A 16,231-nucleotide genomic window follows, 5' to 3' on the forward strand; every position below is an offset into this window, starting at 1 on the left:
ATTTGGAAGAGTAAAAGTTTTGTAGAAGTTTTGTGATCAGCTTCGGTCATAACCTACTACGTTATTCATGCAGTCGTTTGAATGCCGAATAACTCGGGTATCTTGTGTACGACAACGAGTGAAATAATGTGAAACATGGAATTTGAGTTTCCATACCCCAAGTGATTCATGCAATGTTCTCTAACTCATAGCAACTGTCATTATACTTGTTACCCTGTGACTGTGTCAATAAAGGATTGATTATTCCTAGTGCAACGTTTCATGTGGTACCCCAATTCCATTTCAGTTCTGAAAATTCTAATAGCTGTGTCCTGAAAGGTCAGATTACTAAAATATCATCTTGGGACCTACCGATGTGACAATGAATGTTTGACGCTGCCGGTGAAGCATATGTGTTTCATCAAGAGCAGCAATTGTTAGGAAAAAAGTTTTTGCTGAGTCTAAAGAGGTTGGATAGGACAGTTTTCATTTGTTGACCTAACAGTTATATGAAAAAAGTCATTTTATACTGCAAAAAAACTTTATGGTAGTTGCATGTGTTTTTGACTACCAAATTTCTCTGCACTGAGTTCTGTCATGCCGGATGACTGGATTTCCATGGAGTGACTTATCTGTGTGACAATAATTATTCATCCCTGTCGATCCTGGGTCTTTCATCAACAAATTCTATGTCCCTCAACAAAACATGTCTGGACCTAAATTGCTTTATGATTTCCTTTTCAATAATGAACCCATCATTCATCCAACAAAATATTCTACTTGCCGATGCAACATAATTTGCTAAATAAGCCCATGTTGTACTTTTCAGAATTTTCTGAAGTGTAATAGGACACTACTAACCGGAGGGTTTTCATTTTTGTTTTCTCTGCTGTACATTGATCTTGCATCAGTGCGACCATACATTACAAAAAAATCTAACTTCAATAAATATTTCCAATATATCCGAACATTACCTCTTGTAACTGTCAAAATGGAAGATTCATCGATGCATCGATCGGTACTTTCAAGGACAAACTTCCTAACCTGTTATAAAGTTTGTCCCGGAAACTACCATTTTATAAGAGTTTCGGAATCATCGCGGCAGTTACCAGGACTTTCGTCTCTGAACTATCCACGCGATGTGGCATGAAAACGGTGTATGAAATCTTCTTCGTTGGAGATTGCATCGGTGCTACGAAAAAAACATGCATATTTGTGCGCTTGCAGCACAAGAAGTATTTGACTAAGCAGCTGATAGCTCGATTTCAGTTGCTGGGCTTGTCAGTGTTACGAGCGTAGTACAATGCCGAAATTAGTACGTGATGTTCAGAGTGATTTCGTTTTTTTGGAGTGTAATGTCAATTCACGGAAACCTGCGACGTCGTGTCCCGAGACGCGATACGGGTCGCTGTTCCTTCAGAGACTCACCCGGTCCATAAAAATCATGCAGTTTACTTTTGGAGAAGCTTTGCGATAGGCATAACGTTCTTAACCTACAACATTGTCTACATAGTGCTATTAACGCCGGGTGATTCGTTTTCGTTTATGCGTCAACGAAGAATATAACGAGCGTTTATTCATACTATTCCAAATTTTAGGTTTGTTGGAGTGTACTATCATATCCAAAGTGATTCACACTATGTTCTCTGACTCATGGTGATTTTCATTTTACTGGTTAACGTGCAAGTGTTTCAATAAAGGATTCATTTCTTCTACTACATCGTTTCATATGATAGCCCAATTTCTTTTCAGTTCCCAAAGTCCTCTTCGCAGTGTCCTGAACTGTCAGATTACTAAAATTGCATCCTGGGACCTACCGATGTGACAATGAATGTTTGACCCTGCCGGCGAAGCATATGTGTTTCATCAAGATTAGCAATTGTTAGGAAAAAAGTTTTCGCTGAGTCTAAAGAGGTTGGATAGGACAGTTTTCATTAGTTGACCTAACAGTTATATAAAAAAAGTCATTTTATGCTGTAACAACACTTTATGGTAGTTGCATGTGTTTTTGACTACCAAATTTATCTGCGCTGAGTTCTGTCATGCCGGATGATTGAATTTCGATGGAGTGACTTATCTGTGTGACAATAATTCTTCATCGGTGTGGTTCCTGGGGCTTTCATCAATAAATTCTATGTCCCTCAACAATACATGTCTGGACCTAAATTGCTTTATGATTTCCTTTTCAATAATGAACCCATCATTCATCCAACAAACTATTCTACGTGCCGATACAATATAATTTGCTAAATAAGCCAAAGTTGAACTTTTCAAAATTTTCTAAAGTGTAATAGGACACTACTAACCGGAGGGTTCTCATTTTTGTTTTCTCTGCTGTGCATTGATCTTGTATCAGTGTGACCATACATTACAAAAAAATCTAACTTCAATAAATATTTCCAATATATCCGATCATTACCTCTTGTAACTGTCAAAATGGAAAATTCATAGATGCAACGATCGGTACTTTCAAGGACAAACTTCCTAACCTGTTATAAAGTTTGTCCCGGAAACTACCATTTTATAAGAGTTTCGGGATCATCGCGGCAGTTACCAGGACTTTCGTCTCTGAACTATCCACGCGACGTGGCATAAAAACGGTGTATGAAATCTTCTTCGTTGGAGATTGCATCGGTGCTACGTAAAAAACATGCATATTTGAGCTCTTGTGTTTCAATAGTGTTTGAATAAAGGCTAGATTTCTTCTACTATTCCGATTCATATGCTAGCCCAATTTCTTTTCAGTTTCCAAAGTCCTCTTCGCAGTGTCCTGAAATGTCGGATTACCAAAATATCATCCTGGGACCTACCGATATGACAATGAATGTTTGACCCTGCCGGCGAAGCATTTGTGTTTCATCAAGAGTAGCAATTGTTATGAAAAACGTTTTCGATGAGCCTAAAGAAGTTGAATGGGACAGTTTCCATTCGTTGACCTAACAGTTATATAAAAAAAGTCATTTTATGCTGCAACAACACTTTATGGTAGTTGCATGTGTTTTTGACTACCAAATTTCTCTGCGCTGAGTTCTGTCATGCCGGATGACTGAATTTCCATTGAGTGACTTATCTTTGTGACAATAATTCTTAATCGGTGTGGTTCCTATGTCTTTCATCAATAAATTCTATGTCCTCCTACAAAACATGTCTGAGAACTAAGTTTCTTTTTGAGTTTTTCTTTGGTAATGAAACTTTCAGTTATACAACATGAGACAGGTATTTATTTCCTCGACTAAATCTGTCGAAATTACCTCCACCTGACGCGGTCTGGGTCAGTGACTGCCAGGGCTCTGTTTTATGTAATTATGTTAAATAGATTTATTGGGCGCCAGCTAATACTCTTAGGGATTAGCAATAATATTTCAATTTCGTGTATTGACTCTTTTCTCAAAGGGGGGAAGTTGACGACCCGTAACGAGAAAAATGAGAGGAAAGGAAAGATCTCGTGAGAAAGAAAGAAAGAAACTTAGACAAGTACTTACTTTGAAACCTTCGTATAATGTCCAACCTCTCGATAATTTCGTTGACAAATAATATTTTTTTACTGAGCTGATTGACAAAATCTCGTGCCGGTAAATTCTCCGTTTGAACTATAAGTAGTTCCCAATATTTGACAAATAAATTCTCTTTAATATTTCAGGAATCTTGTCTATAAGAACCTGTTACAATAGTTATATTATTTCGCTACTTTCGCTATGACCGCCGATCGTACAGTGCTCTCCTAACGCTTTTCGGGATCCGGGAGTCCTCTATCCCCTCCAATTACTGCTTAGTTCGACCACTGATCGACGCGCAGGCGTCGACGAATTTGACGACACTTGTTCAGTCCTAGGGCGACATCTCTCAGACCCTAATCCAAAATCGATATAACATACCTACACGATCCAGGGCGCCTACGCATTACGTAATGGTCGAACAACTGAGGACGGAAAATGTTCGAGACTAGCTTCCTGTCACAATCTCCCCCTTCGAACCTGACGTCGTCAGTGAGACTATTGAGTCGCTAAATCCTTAAGGTAGGCAGCACCTGTAAAGTTCATTCCGTCTTCCACCTGAAATCAGTCCTTAAACATCGCATTCTTCTCGTTTTGGAGGGAGACATTAAATCATAACTCAAATTCACGCACGCAGAATACGATCTCATAGCTGAATGTAATTCGTTTCTTTTGAGGAGGTACGGACTAATTAATACTAATGTCTAGGAAAGACGTTACATCTAAGTGGACAAATGAAAATCGTTACGTTACTATTCGTAGATAAGTAATTTGACAAAAGCACGTAACAAAACAAAACAGAAAAATTTTAATGAACTTAAGTATTATTGTCAAAATCATGTAAGGACGTTGCTTCCGTGTTATTTTCGTTGTTGGCGAAGTCTAGATGTTTCATGGCTGGTTTCGAGAGTCTCGGTGTTGTTTGTATTTTGACGGGACGACGACTTTGATCTCCTCACCGTCCGAAAGCTCGGGCCGTTCCTGCATTATTTCATCGAGGGATTTCTTTGCGAATGGTTTCTGCAAAGCCTGGATGGCCAACAGCCTCTTTTCTTTTGACAATTCTTCGGCGGTTGGAGCTGCCGGATTTGCCAACTTCTTCGTTCCAGCGAGAGCTTTTTCTCTAATCAGGAAGGAGCGAACTTGGTTTGCGCAATCCTCGGGATCGGAAAATCGGACCATTCGTCTTTTTAGTGTTCCCTTGGCTTCGTTGACAATATAACGATGATCTTCCGGAATCCATTCAGTCGGCCAGGTTGCATAATTTAACCTCAGCCAATCGACTAATCCCGCATAACGGATATTACAATCGGGACATTCCGGACAATAGAGGCTTAGATCTCTCGAGCACCCCAAACATCTTCCAAGGGCTATTTCGTGCTCGATTCCATGTGGATAAATACAGTCTTCTGCATCAAAACCATCTGCACCACATATTTGACAGAAACCGGGCCGGTACGGAAGTCCACAGTTCTTAAAATGGTGGTCACGGGAGCGGCAGTTGACGCAACCGGCCACGTGTTGTTTTCCGACCTGGCTGATGAAAGTTTGAGTGCCACGGCTGACTTTCTTTGACTCGAGACGGCTCATCAGATGCTCGGCGCGTTTGTTTATCAATTTCTTAAGTAAGTCTTGGCTTAAGATTCGACAATCGGCCACATACAATGGGGGGCGATGTCCTTGTGCTGTCAATAATTCCGGGATTCCCAATTCCTGTACAACTTCGTCAAACGATGGAAGTTTATTTAATGCCAGAGGTTTCACCATTACCGACGGAGCGACTGACGCATCTTGAAGGTCAGTTGACTTTTTGGGTTCTCCAGAGACGTTCCTTTGCAACGAATGGGGTTTCGTCTCGACCCTCTTCCTTTTTAGGTTCTCAGCTTGGATTTCTGCCTCCGTGATTTTCTGTATTCGAGCCAGTTTTAATTTCGGTGGCGGAAGATCCCTGATTTTCCTAACCAGCTCTTCGACTTCTACGGAAATCCGTTTAGACGAAGTCGATGGAGACGGTCCTTTTGCACCAGAGTCTTCATCCGCAGACTCGTCATCATCGGTGGATTTCCTTGACAACTCGGTCTCAAAGATTGTGTTCTGACCGGATTCGGCAGGTTCTCTAGATTTACCTGTTACCTGATTGACAACCTCTCCGTCGACCGATCTGGAAAGTTCCAGTACTTCTTGCCTTCGTCGAATCTCTTTTCTGAGGGCCGAAGATCTGGCCTCCACCTCTAATTGCTCTCGGTACAGTCGATCCAAAAGAGCCTCTTCCTCTTCAGCCGTCGTCCCGCAACTAGAGACTTCGTTGTCTCCCTCGTTGTCCATCGGAGGTTGTGAAGAATTCTTCGGTTCCATTTGATCGGCCATGTTTATCTAGGTACAAATTTACAAATTTCGTAAGCTCCGCCTAGGTATTTTGAGGTCTGTTACGTAATATTTACCGACAATTTTATCGTTTTTATCTGCTAATTCAACTACCATCCGTCCAATCACTCGCTTTATTACCGCTGGTCCAAGGTATCTATGGCCTAATTTGGCTGTATAACCTTCGGTTTTATTACTTAGCTTTTTGTTTGGGTAGTATACTTCCATACCCTCTTTTAATTTGACGGATTCTACTCTATTCGAATTAGCTTTGGCGAGGCGATTTTCAGAGTACGATTTAATTTGTTGCTCTATTATATGTCTAAATTCGTCAACCTTCTTGATCTTTTCAGCCCATTTCTTTACCAAATCTGACGTTATTGTTTGGGGGTTCTCCACAATATGTTCCCTGGGAGATACTTGGGCCTCTCGTGCATGATTCAAATAGAATAGGGTGATTCGGCTACCAGAGTTCGGTACGGTGTTATACGCGAGCTGTAATTTTGGCAAATTTTCATCCCACTCGTTTTGGCTATTTTTCAAACAAGCTGCGATCATTGGCTTTATTGTTCTATTCACCCTTTCTACCGGGTTCGCCTGAGGGTGTGCCAGCGGGGTGGTTAGATGTTTAATTCTTTTAGCTTCAAGTAAAGCTTTTACTTCTTTATTGATATACTCGGTCCCGTTATCCGTTATTATCGACTCGGGAATCGTTCCCCATTGATCAAATACAGATTCTAATACCTTGACGACCGCCTTGCCTGATTGTTTCCTTACGGGAAATAATTCAACATATTTCGTATACAAATCTTGTACAACGACTATGTATGAATTTCCCTTTTTTGACCGAGTCATCGGGCCAACGGTGTCGACCGACAACTGAGCCCAAGGTTTCAACAAAGGCCTCGATGTTAATAACCCTTTAACTGGGTTTTGATTAAACTTAACTTTGAGACAAATTTCACAATCCTCGACAAATTGTCGCACATCTTGTGACATCCCCGGCCAATAATAATTTTGTCGTATTCTTTGATAAGTGCAATCCCTTCCTAAGTGACCAGCCTGGGGACTCTCATGATTCTCTCGCAAGATCCTAGGAACTTCGGAGGGTTTGACAACCAACTTCCAAGGGTGTTCATCATCGAATAGCATTTTATCGTAGTCTGGACGGTGATAATACAACTCATTATTTTCAATTTTCCATTCATGGAAACGCTCCGGCTCGTTCTGAACGAGTTCGCGTTTCGAGTCATACCAATTCGAATTACAAATAGTTGATAGGAGGGTTTGACCGCTGGTGGCTTTGATTATTTTCTCCCACCCCCAAGGGTCGACGTCTAAATCATACATTCGTGACAGCGCGTCTGGAGCTTCGTTAGTAGTACCTTTCCTATATTCGACCGTTATAGAGTGCTGTAATAAATAAATAGCCCATCTTGCCAGACGACCAACTGGATCTTTCAGACCATAGAGCCATTGTAAAGCTTGATGATCTGTGACAACTTTGAAAGCCATACCCTCTAAATAACACCTTAGTTTTTTTACTGCCCAAACTACGGCTAAACACTCCTTCTCTGTGGTGGTATAGTGTAATTCCGCGCCTCTCAATGGTCTGCTAAGTGTTTCTATTAAATTTTCTTTATTGTCTTCTGGGCTTGCTTGAACTAGAATCGCGCCTAGGCCAAAATCACTTGCATCGGTATAAAGGACAAACGGTTGGCCTGGTATTGGCGTATACAGTCTTGGTGCAGCTACTAACGCGTGTTTCACTTCGTCGAACGAATTTTGCTCGACTTCTGTCCATTTCCATGGGACTTTAGGGCTACACAGTTTATTCAGTGGTCCCTGCATTTTCGCAATACCTTTTAAATGGCGATGATACCAATTTACGAGCCCGTTAAATTGTCGAAGCTGGGTCCTATCTTTAGGTACTGGGAAATCAATTATGGGTTTAATCTTCTCCGGATTAGGCCGCACACCCAATTTGTCAACAATATAACCGAGAAATTTAACTTCTTTACATGCAAAGCTACTTTTCTCACGGTTTATTGTCAATTTAGCATCACGGAGCACTTCCAAAACTAATGACAAAAGCTGAAGATGTTCGTCGAAGTTTTGACTCACAATAATCCAATCATCTAAATAGGCAAAAACTTGGTCTGTCCATTTATTCGGGAGTTGCCTCTCCGTTATTAATTCCTGGATTTTGCGTTTGAGTTTGTCCATTAAGCTTTGAAAAGTGGACGGTGCACCCGTCAAGCCATATGGCATTCTCACCCATTCGAGTAATCCCTTACCTTCGACAACAAATGCTGTATATTTGCGACTTGCCTCATCCATAGGTATTTGGTGGAAGGCTTCGCTCATATCTAGCGTCGATATGACTTTAGCTTGCCGCAATTGAGACAAAATAGATTTCATATTTTGCAAGGGATAGGCAGGTTTGAGCGTTTTGCGGTTCACCGGACGATAATCTATACAAAATCTCAACCCTCTATTTGCTTTCGGAGCTACAACTGGTGAACAAGCCCAGTCGCTATTGCTCCATACAACATAGCCCTTTTGCAAAAGTCTGTCGACTTCCTTGTCGATGAAATCACGTATTGCCTCGCTGCGAGGGTACGGTTTTTGCCTATGGGGCGTATGGTCTTTTAGCTCGATAACGTGTTTAATTAGAGTTGTTACACCGGTTGATTCCCTTTCAAATTTCGCAAAATTTTCATCTAGAAATTTTGTAAGTTCGTCTCTTTGTTCTAGGGTTAACGCTTTCATTTCCGTTGGTGTAACCACGCGATGTGACAATGGATACACGAAGTGACTTCCTTCCAACGACCACGTTTCGGATAACGGGTTAACCTGGACGCGAAACGTTAGCCAAAAATCCATTCCCAATATAACTTCATTTGACAAATCTGGGAGAATACTGAACCATTGTACGCCAAAAATATCGCCTATATCTATTACGAAGCACGTACCCCCTTTTGTTCGAGTTATAGATTTGTTTCCGAGGCGAACCCCATTTGACGATGTTACGTCGCCTTGTATTTCCTGGATTTGAAATTCTTTTATTTCGTTATACGCGGCTTGACTCAGGTACGATCTTTCGCTCCCACTGTCAACTATCCCGTGTATTTTTTTTCCGAAAACTGTGACTTCTACCGGTATTCTTGTGACATTTCTCGGTTCCTTCAAACTATTATCTGTACGAAATATTCGTCTTTTCGACAAATTTTGGATAACTTCGGGTCCTATACCGGGGGGAATCCAGTTTTCTAAATCTCGCATTTCTGGCACGTTACATTCATGTACAGCGAGCTCTTCATTTTCTAACATTGATATTATACCGAATTGTACTGTATCCTTGACAAACTCAACTAGAGATGGAACTTCTTTCGAGTCATTCTCGTGATCTGAAATTTCCTCTTCAGTTGACAGATTTCCTGTCAAGTCTAGCTCGGATGTTGAGAGACTATCTTCGTCTTCGTTTGTTTGAAGTGGGAGACAACTACTTTCCGCTACTTTATCGGATTTGTCAAAAGATTTTACTCGTTCGATGTTAATTTCTCTTACTCGACTCGTTTCGTTTTCCTCGCTTGTACCCTTCACGGCAGTGGCCTGAGGTTCGACTACTGCGGGGCCTCGCCGTTTCCCGAAGCCTGCTTACAATCTTTATTAACGTGACCTATTTGTTTGCAAATGAAACATACAACCTGCCGATCGGCAGTACAAGAGCGTGCTGTATGTCTCCTTTGCCCGCAATTGTAACAGAACATTTTGTTTGGGTCCGGCACGTATTTTCCGGGCGGTTCCCCCGTTTGTTGTTCCGTAGCCTTGGTGTTTTTTTCGAAACGAGTTAAGTTTGCTTCGAGACTTTGTTTTGTCAGACTTTTCGTTTTCTTGCTCGAATTTCCCTTTTCGCTTGACACACTAATTTTATTTTGACCCGTTTGTGGAAGCTGGGGAGGCTGTTCATCACTATCACTCTCTCTGGCTAATTCGTTACTTTCGCCGTTTCCCCAGTCGTCTTGCAAATATCTAAATTCGGTGTTCGTTTTTCTACCGCGTGGTTCTTTTGACGCGTCTAACGATCGGTGATACAAATAACTTCGTTCGTTAATATAATGGAGAAATTCATCGTAATTCCATATTGGCAAGTTGAGGATCTCGAATATCAAGCGCGGATTGAATTTGACCAAAATTTGTTTAAGTTGATCACGGAAAGGGGGGGGGGGGGGGCGTTGCATTCTTTAAAATATTAGACGTGCGCGGCAAGTGAATTCTGCTAGTGATTCCCCTTTTTCCGTTTTTAGGTCTCTAACTTCGAGGAAAAGATCGCCGTCTTGTTTTCTGACTCCCCATTGGAACCTAAATGCCCGCGCAAATTCTTTCCAAGTTTTCCAACGGCCCTTGTTTAATAGGTACCAAGCTCTATAGGGTCCCTCAAAAACGTTCGACAAACACGGAATAAATTGATCTCGGTCTATCCCACTCGAGCTTAATTGATCTTTTAAAATTAGTAGAAATTGTTCAGGATCTTTTTCTGTACCTGGGTATGTTATTTTCCAGTTACTTACTATTCTCCCTATTTTCATTGCTGCATCTAATTCGCGATTGGTTATCGTGCCACTCAGTACTCTTTCACGTCGTTCTGGCAGAGAAAGGTCGTGGTAGTGTCTGAAACCACTACGATATTGTGTACCTTCTTCACTATCGCTTGAATCACTCGTTTGCCAAGAGAGTGCTCCCCTTCTTGACCCGCGAGATGATCGTTGATAATCGTTTCGGGGGCTTACTAAGCGTTCCCTATGGCGATCTGAGTCTTCGTCTCTATATATTATTTGACGAAGCTGTTCTTGAGTTACATATTCCTCGGCAGTAATTATCTCCCCTTCTTCACCTTGCCGGGATATTGTTACTTTGACTCTCCTTTCGGGGCTGTTCTCTAATCGTTGGGGGTTACTTGTTTGATTTGACTGATAGGGGTCTCGGAATCGAACTCCTCGCGAAATGGGTACAAAGTTATTATTAGTCATTTTTTTGCGAGCCGAATTCGACATTGTATTTGACAAATTTACTAATTCTCTTTCCTCCCCTTCTGAGAAGTGAAAGAATCCATTTTCGTTCTTTGTTAGATCGTGAGTTTGTCTATTTTCGCGTGTTTTATCCTTCAAGGATAATTCATCGCCTATATTCAAAGGGTTATCACTGGTAACATTGAAACTCCTCGGGTTTATCGTTCTTCTTTGATTAATTTGTGTACCTGTAGACGGGATACCTCTAGCATTTATTTTATGAATTAATCGCGAAATCTCCTCGTCCTCGTTCGGTATCGCATCATTCGGAACCCGAATTGTTTCTCCCCCTTCGAGCTCGAACTCGGGCTGTGACGATTTTTCCTGTGCATCCCTGTCTTTTAATTCCCTCACTAGGTCGAACATTTTCTCGAATTTATCTATTAGTGTTTCGACTCTTTGCAAACGCGATTCGACTCTATCCAATTTTCCTGACGAAGTACGTTCATTATTTCCCGGGTTATTATCGAAATTGATTTGAGAAAATTCATTTGGAATCGGGGTTGGTCCTCTTGACCCTCGGCCTCTCCCCGCTGTATCATTTCCCCAGGCGGACGCGGAGGTTCCACTACTATTTCTCCTTTCAAACAATATAGTTGGGTTCGGAGGCTCAGGCAAAAGCGTTCCCCCCCCCCCCCCCCCCCCCCCCCCCCCCCCCCGCGGCACCTTGAGTATTATCACCTTATCGTAAAGGCCCAGTAGGTAACCCATGATTTAATGATGTTGCCCCTTCTGACGAGGGTGGGAGTTCGTTATCTCCCAGTGTATTTGAACCACCAACTTTCGACATTTTCTTTGTTTTATTTACTATTACTTTCTCCCCAGACCTCGTCACTCTTTTAGGTGGGGAATAAAACATTGATGTCATTATTTGACATTTCAAGCTTTAATTCATTTTAAATTTAATTTCTGTCGACTCAATTTCCGCGCTCTACGCCAAATCTTATTCGAAGCTTTTATTTTCTTTCTTAAAAATTTACCCGAAAGGGAAATGGTTTTTTTTTTTTTTTTTTTTTTTTTGAAGCTAAGTAATATTTCTTTGAATTACCTTCTTTACAGTTCGATGCGTGATTTACTAATTTGATATTTTCTTATTTTAAATTTAGACCAGCTGATAATAATTACAATATTTCTTACTCACCAAAGTTCGTCGAGGTTTCCTTAAATCTTTATTTGACAATAATTTTCAGTGGTTTCAAGTTATTTACGCTTTTCGGTAACCCTCTTCTTGTTTGTCGAAGTCGTTCCGTTTACTTTCGGCTTAACGCTTCGTTGCGTTTTTCTGTATTTGCTGTTTAGGATACAATCAATATTAATGTTTCAGTATACTATTCAAAAGAAAGTTTCACCACCGTCAATTAAATGTGATAGAAGAAAGAAAGCAAAGAAAAAGTGCCTTGGAGGATGTATAGCAGTCGTCCAGAGGCAATACACACACAAGAGTTACAGGGCTCACGGATACTGGCTCTTGTTTACTATATGTCACGGCCGAGCTCTTGTTTACATTTTCGGCGCGACTCGCTGCTCGGTCGCTTCGATACACTGCTGTATTATATACCTTTTCTCTTTGTTTCTTATTTCGAGGAGCGCTCGAAGAATTCCCTCTTTTACAATACAAAATAAATTAGTACAGCACGCTACACAAATACAGAAATAATTTAACATATGAAGATTTTGTCGAATACTAGTCACGCAATTTCAAAAAAAATAATTTAACGTATGAAATTTTGACGAATACTTGACTTTCACACAAACTATTTCACTGAGAAAAATTTTCTTTTTAACTTGTTTAATCATTTATTAACGATTTTGACCGATAGGCCTTAAATCAAAGCAATTTACTATTGTTTTATCAACCCGGCCCCACGTTGGGCGCCAAATGAGACAGGTATTTATTTCCTCGACTAAATCTGTCGAAATTACCTCCACCTGACGCGGTCTGGGTCAGTGACTGCCAGGGCTCTGTTTTATGTAATTATGTTAAATAGATTTATTGGGCGCCAGCTAATACTCTTAGGGATTAGCAATAATATTTCAATTTCGTGTATTGACTCTTTTCTCAAAGGGGGGAAGTTGACGACCCGTAACGAGAAAAATGAGAGGAAAGGAAAGATCTCGTGAGAAAGAAAGAAAGAAACTTAGACAAGTACTTACTTTGAAACCTTCGTATAATGTCCAACCTCTCGATAATTTCGTTGACAAATAATATTTTTTTACTGAGCTTATTGACAAAATCTCGGGCCGGTAAATTCTCCGTTTGAACTATAAGTAGTTCCCAATATTTGACAAATAAATTCTCTTTAATATTTCAGGAATCTTGTCTATAAGAACCTGTTACAATAGTTATATTATTTCGCTACTTTCGCTATGACCGCCGATCGTACAGTGCTCTCCTAACGCTTTTCGGGATCCGGGAGTCCTCTATCCCCTCCAATTACTGCTTAGTTCGACCACTGATCGACGCGCAGGCGTCGACGAATTTGACGACACTTGTTCAGTCCTAGGGCGACATCTCTCAGACCCTAATCCAAAATCGATATAACATACCTACACGATCCAGGGCGCCTACGCATTACGTAATGGTCGAACAACTGAGGACGGAAAATGTTCGAGACTAGCTTCCTGTCACAAACAAAATATTCTACTTGTCGATGTAACATAATTTGCTGAATAAGTCTATGTTGTATTTCTAAGTTTCTCCTAAAGTGTAATGGGAGACTGCTAGCCGGAGGGTTTTCATTTTTGTTGCCTTTGCTATCCATTAATCTTCCAGTGCTACGATACTCTACACAGGAATCTAATATCAATAAATATCGAATGATTGTCTTCGAAATTGTAAAAAAGAGGGTTCCCCGATGCATCGACCGCTACTTTCAAGGACAAACTTCCTAACCTATTATAAATTTTGTCCTGGAAACAACCATGTTATAAGATTTTCGAAATCATAACGGCAGTTACCGGGACTTTCGTCTCTGAAATTTTTACGCGACTTTCGTCTCTGAACTTTTTACGCGACTTTCGGCATAAAAACGGTGTATGGATTTTTTTTCATTAAAGATCGCATTATTGCTACGAAAAAAACATGCATATTTGTGCGCTTGCAGCACAAGAAGTATTAGCCTAAGCAGCTGATAGCTCGTTTTCGGTTGGTGGGCTTGTCAGTGTTACGAGCGTAGTACAATGTCTAAGTTAGTACGTCATGCTGAGTGATTTCGTGCTTTTAGAGTGTAATGTCAATTCACGGAAACCTGCTACACCGTGTCCCGAGACGCGATACCTGTTGTTTTTCCTTCCGAATTTCACCCGGCCCATAAAAATCATGCAGTTTTCTTTTGCAAAAGCTTTGCGATCGGCACAACGTTCTTAACCCACAACATAGTGCTATTGACGCCCGGTGATTGCTTTTCGGTTATGCGCCAACAAGGAATATAACGAGCGTCTATTCGTACTGTTCTCCTTCTATGTCGTTTCATGTGCCAGCATAATTTCTTTCCAGTGCTCAGTTTTTTTCGCCGTGTCCTGAAATGTCGGATTACTAAAATTGTATCCAAGGACCTTCACATCTTCTCAGGGCAATCTTAATGAATATAATGTTTGTCCCTGAAACTACCATGTTATAAGTTTTTCGAATTTATTATGGCAGTTACCGGAACTTTGGTCTCAGTACTTTCACGCGACTCGGCATAAAAATACTGGAAGGGTTATTTTTCATTGAAAAGCGCATCGGTGCTCGGAAAAATACATGCATATTTTTGCTCCTGGCGGACACGGACGATCAATCTGAGCCTATAATAACTCATTTTCAATTGTTTGGCCTGTCTGTGTTACTAGCGTGTAATACATTGCGGAAGTTAGTGCTGTCTGCATCGCTGTCGCTACTTGCTCTCCTATCGTTAAAGTCTATTCCTCTCATCTTGTGTGAGACTCGAATTCCTGTACGAGTTTTTTTTTGTTAATGAATTTTTCAGTCATATAACAATCATCTTATTTCCTGATAAAACATAAATTGCTGAGTAAGCCTGTGTTGCGCTTCTAAATTTTTTTATAAAGTTTCATTGAATACTGGTAAATTCGTTATTTTTCCTGTACCTAGCGATAATGTGATATAAATTTACCACGACTGCTGCAGGGTTTTATCTAAGGCATCAGTTTTTATGGCTTCAAAACATTGAAGCTAATTTCTGGTGTGCCAGATCCTCTGTTTTTTGCGTATTGACCTTTCAGTACTCCAGGAATTTATGCAGTCATCCAACTACAATAGTTATTTCCAATATCCAATGATTATTATCGATACTTTGGGAATCGAATATGGCGATGAATCGAATGGTATTTTCCAGGACAAACCTGATACTCAAATTACTGTTTGTCGTTGAAGATACCATTTAATAAAATTCCTAAAAACATTACGGGAGGTACCGGGACTCTTATTTTAGCATCTTTAACGCAACTTGGCATAAATCGCTGTATGAGACATTTTTCATTTCGAATCGTATCAGTGATGCAAAAAAATTTATACATTTGTTTGTTCCTGCAGGACAAAAACCATCAGACTGAGCCTCTGATAACCCATTTCAGGTTGGTGGGTAGTCACTTCTCAATAAAAACAATGTCTGTCCCTGAAGCTACCAAGTTATGAGATGTTCGAATCCATTACGGTAGTTGCCGGGTCTTTTTCCATTGCTACAACGATTTACGCTGGAATGTAGCTCTAATAAATATTCCCATATATCTAATAATTATCCTCGAAAGTATTAAAATCAAAGGTTCATCGATACATCAAATGGTATTTCTCAGAACAACCTTCGTAATCGAAATAATATTTATACCTGAAGCTGCCATCTTTTGGGATTTTCAAACTTATTACGGTAGTTACAGTGACTTTCATCGGAGGAATTTTTAGGCGACTTGGGCTAAAACGCTTTATGTGTCGATACTTTAATTCAATTTACTGCCGTCCTGGGAAATGCCTCATGATCTAAAAGGGTTCAGGGACAATCGTGTCCTGGAATAGGCCGTTCGCTCGATGTCCCGGAACACGATGAACTGTATCACAGAACCACCCTTTTCTCTAGTAAAAATGTATCGAGGACTGATTTCTCACGGTTTGCTTTACTACAAATCATATCATCTACGGTAATGTTTCTGTTATTCCCTGAAAAATCATTTTTATTCGAGTCCATTAAAGGTAATTAATAACTGTCCCGGGAAGTACCGTGTGACCTAAATGTCTATGGGGACAGTCCTGGAAAATCTGCAATCCTGGAACATGCCATTTGTTAGTGGTCTGGAATCCACCATTTTGAAAACAAAGTGATGTATAAA

The sequence above is a fragment of the Venturia canescens genome, chromosome 11 (genome assembly GCF_019457755.1).
Source record: "Venturia canescens isolate UGA chromosome 11, ASM1945775v1, whole genome shotgun sequence".
Classification (NCBI taxonomy): Eukaryota; Metazoa; Arthropoda; class Insecta; order Hymenoptera; family Ichneumonidae; genus Venturia; species Venturia canescens.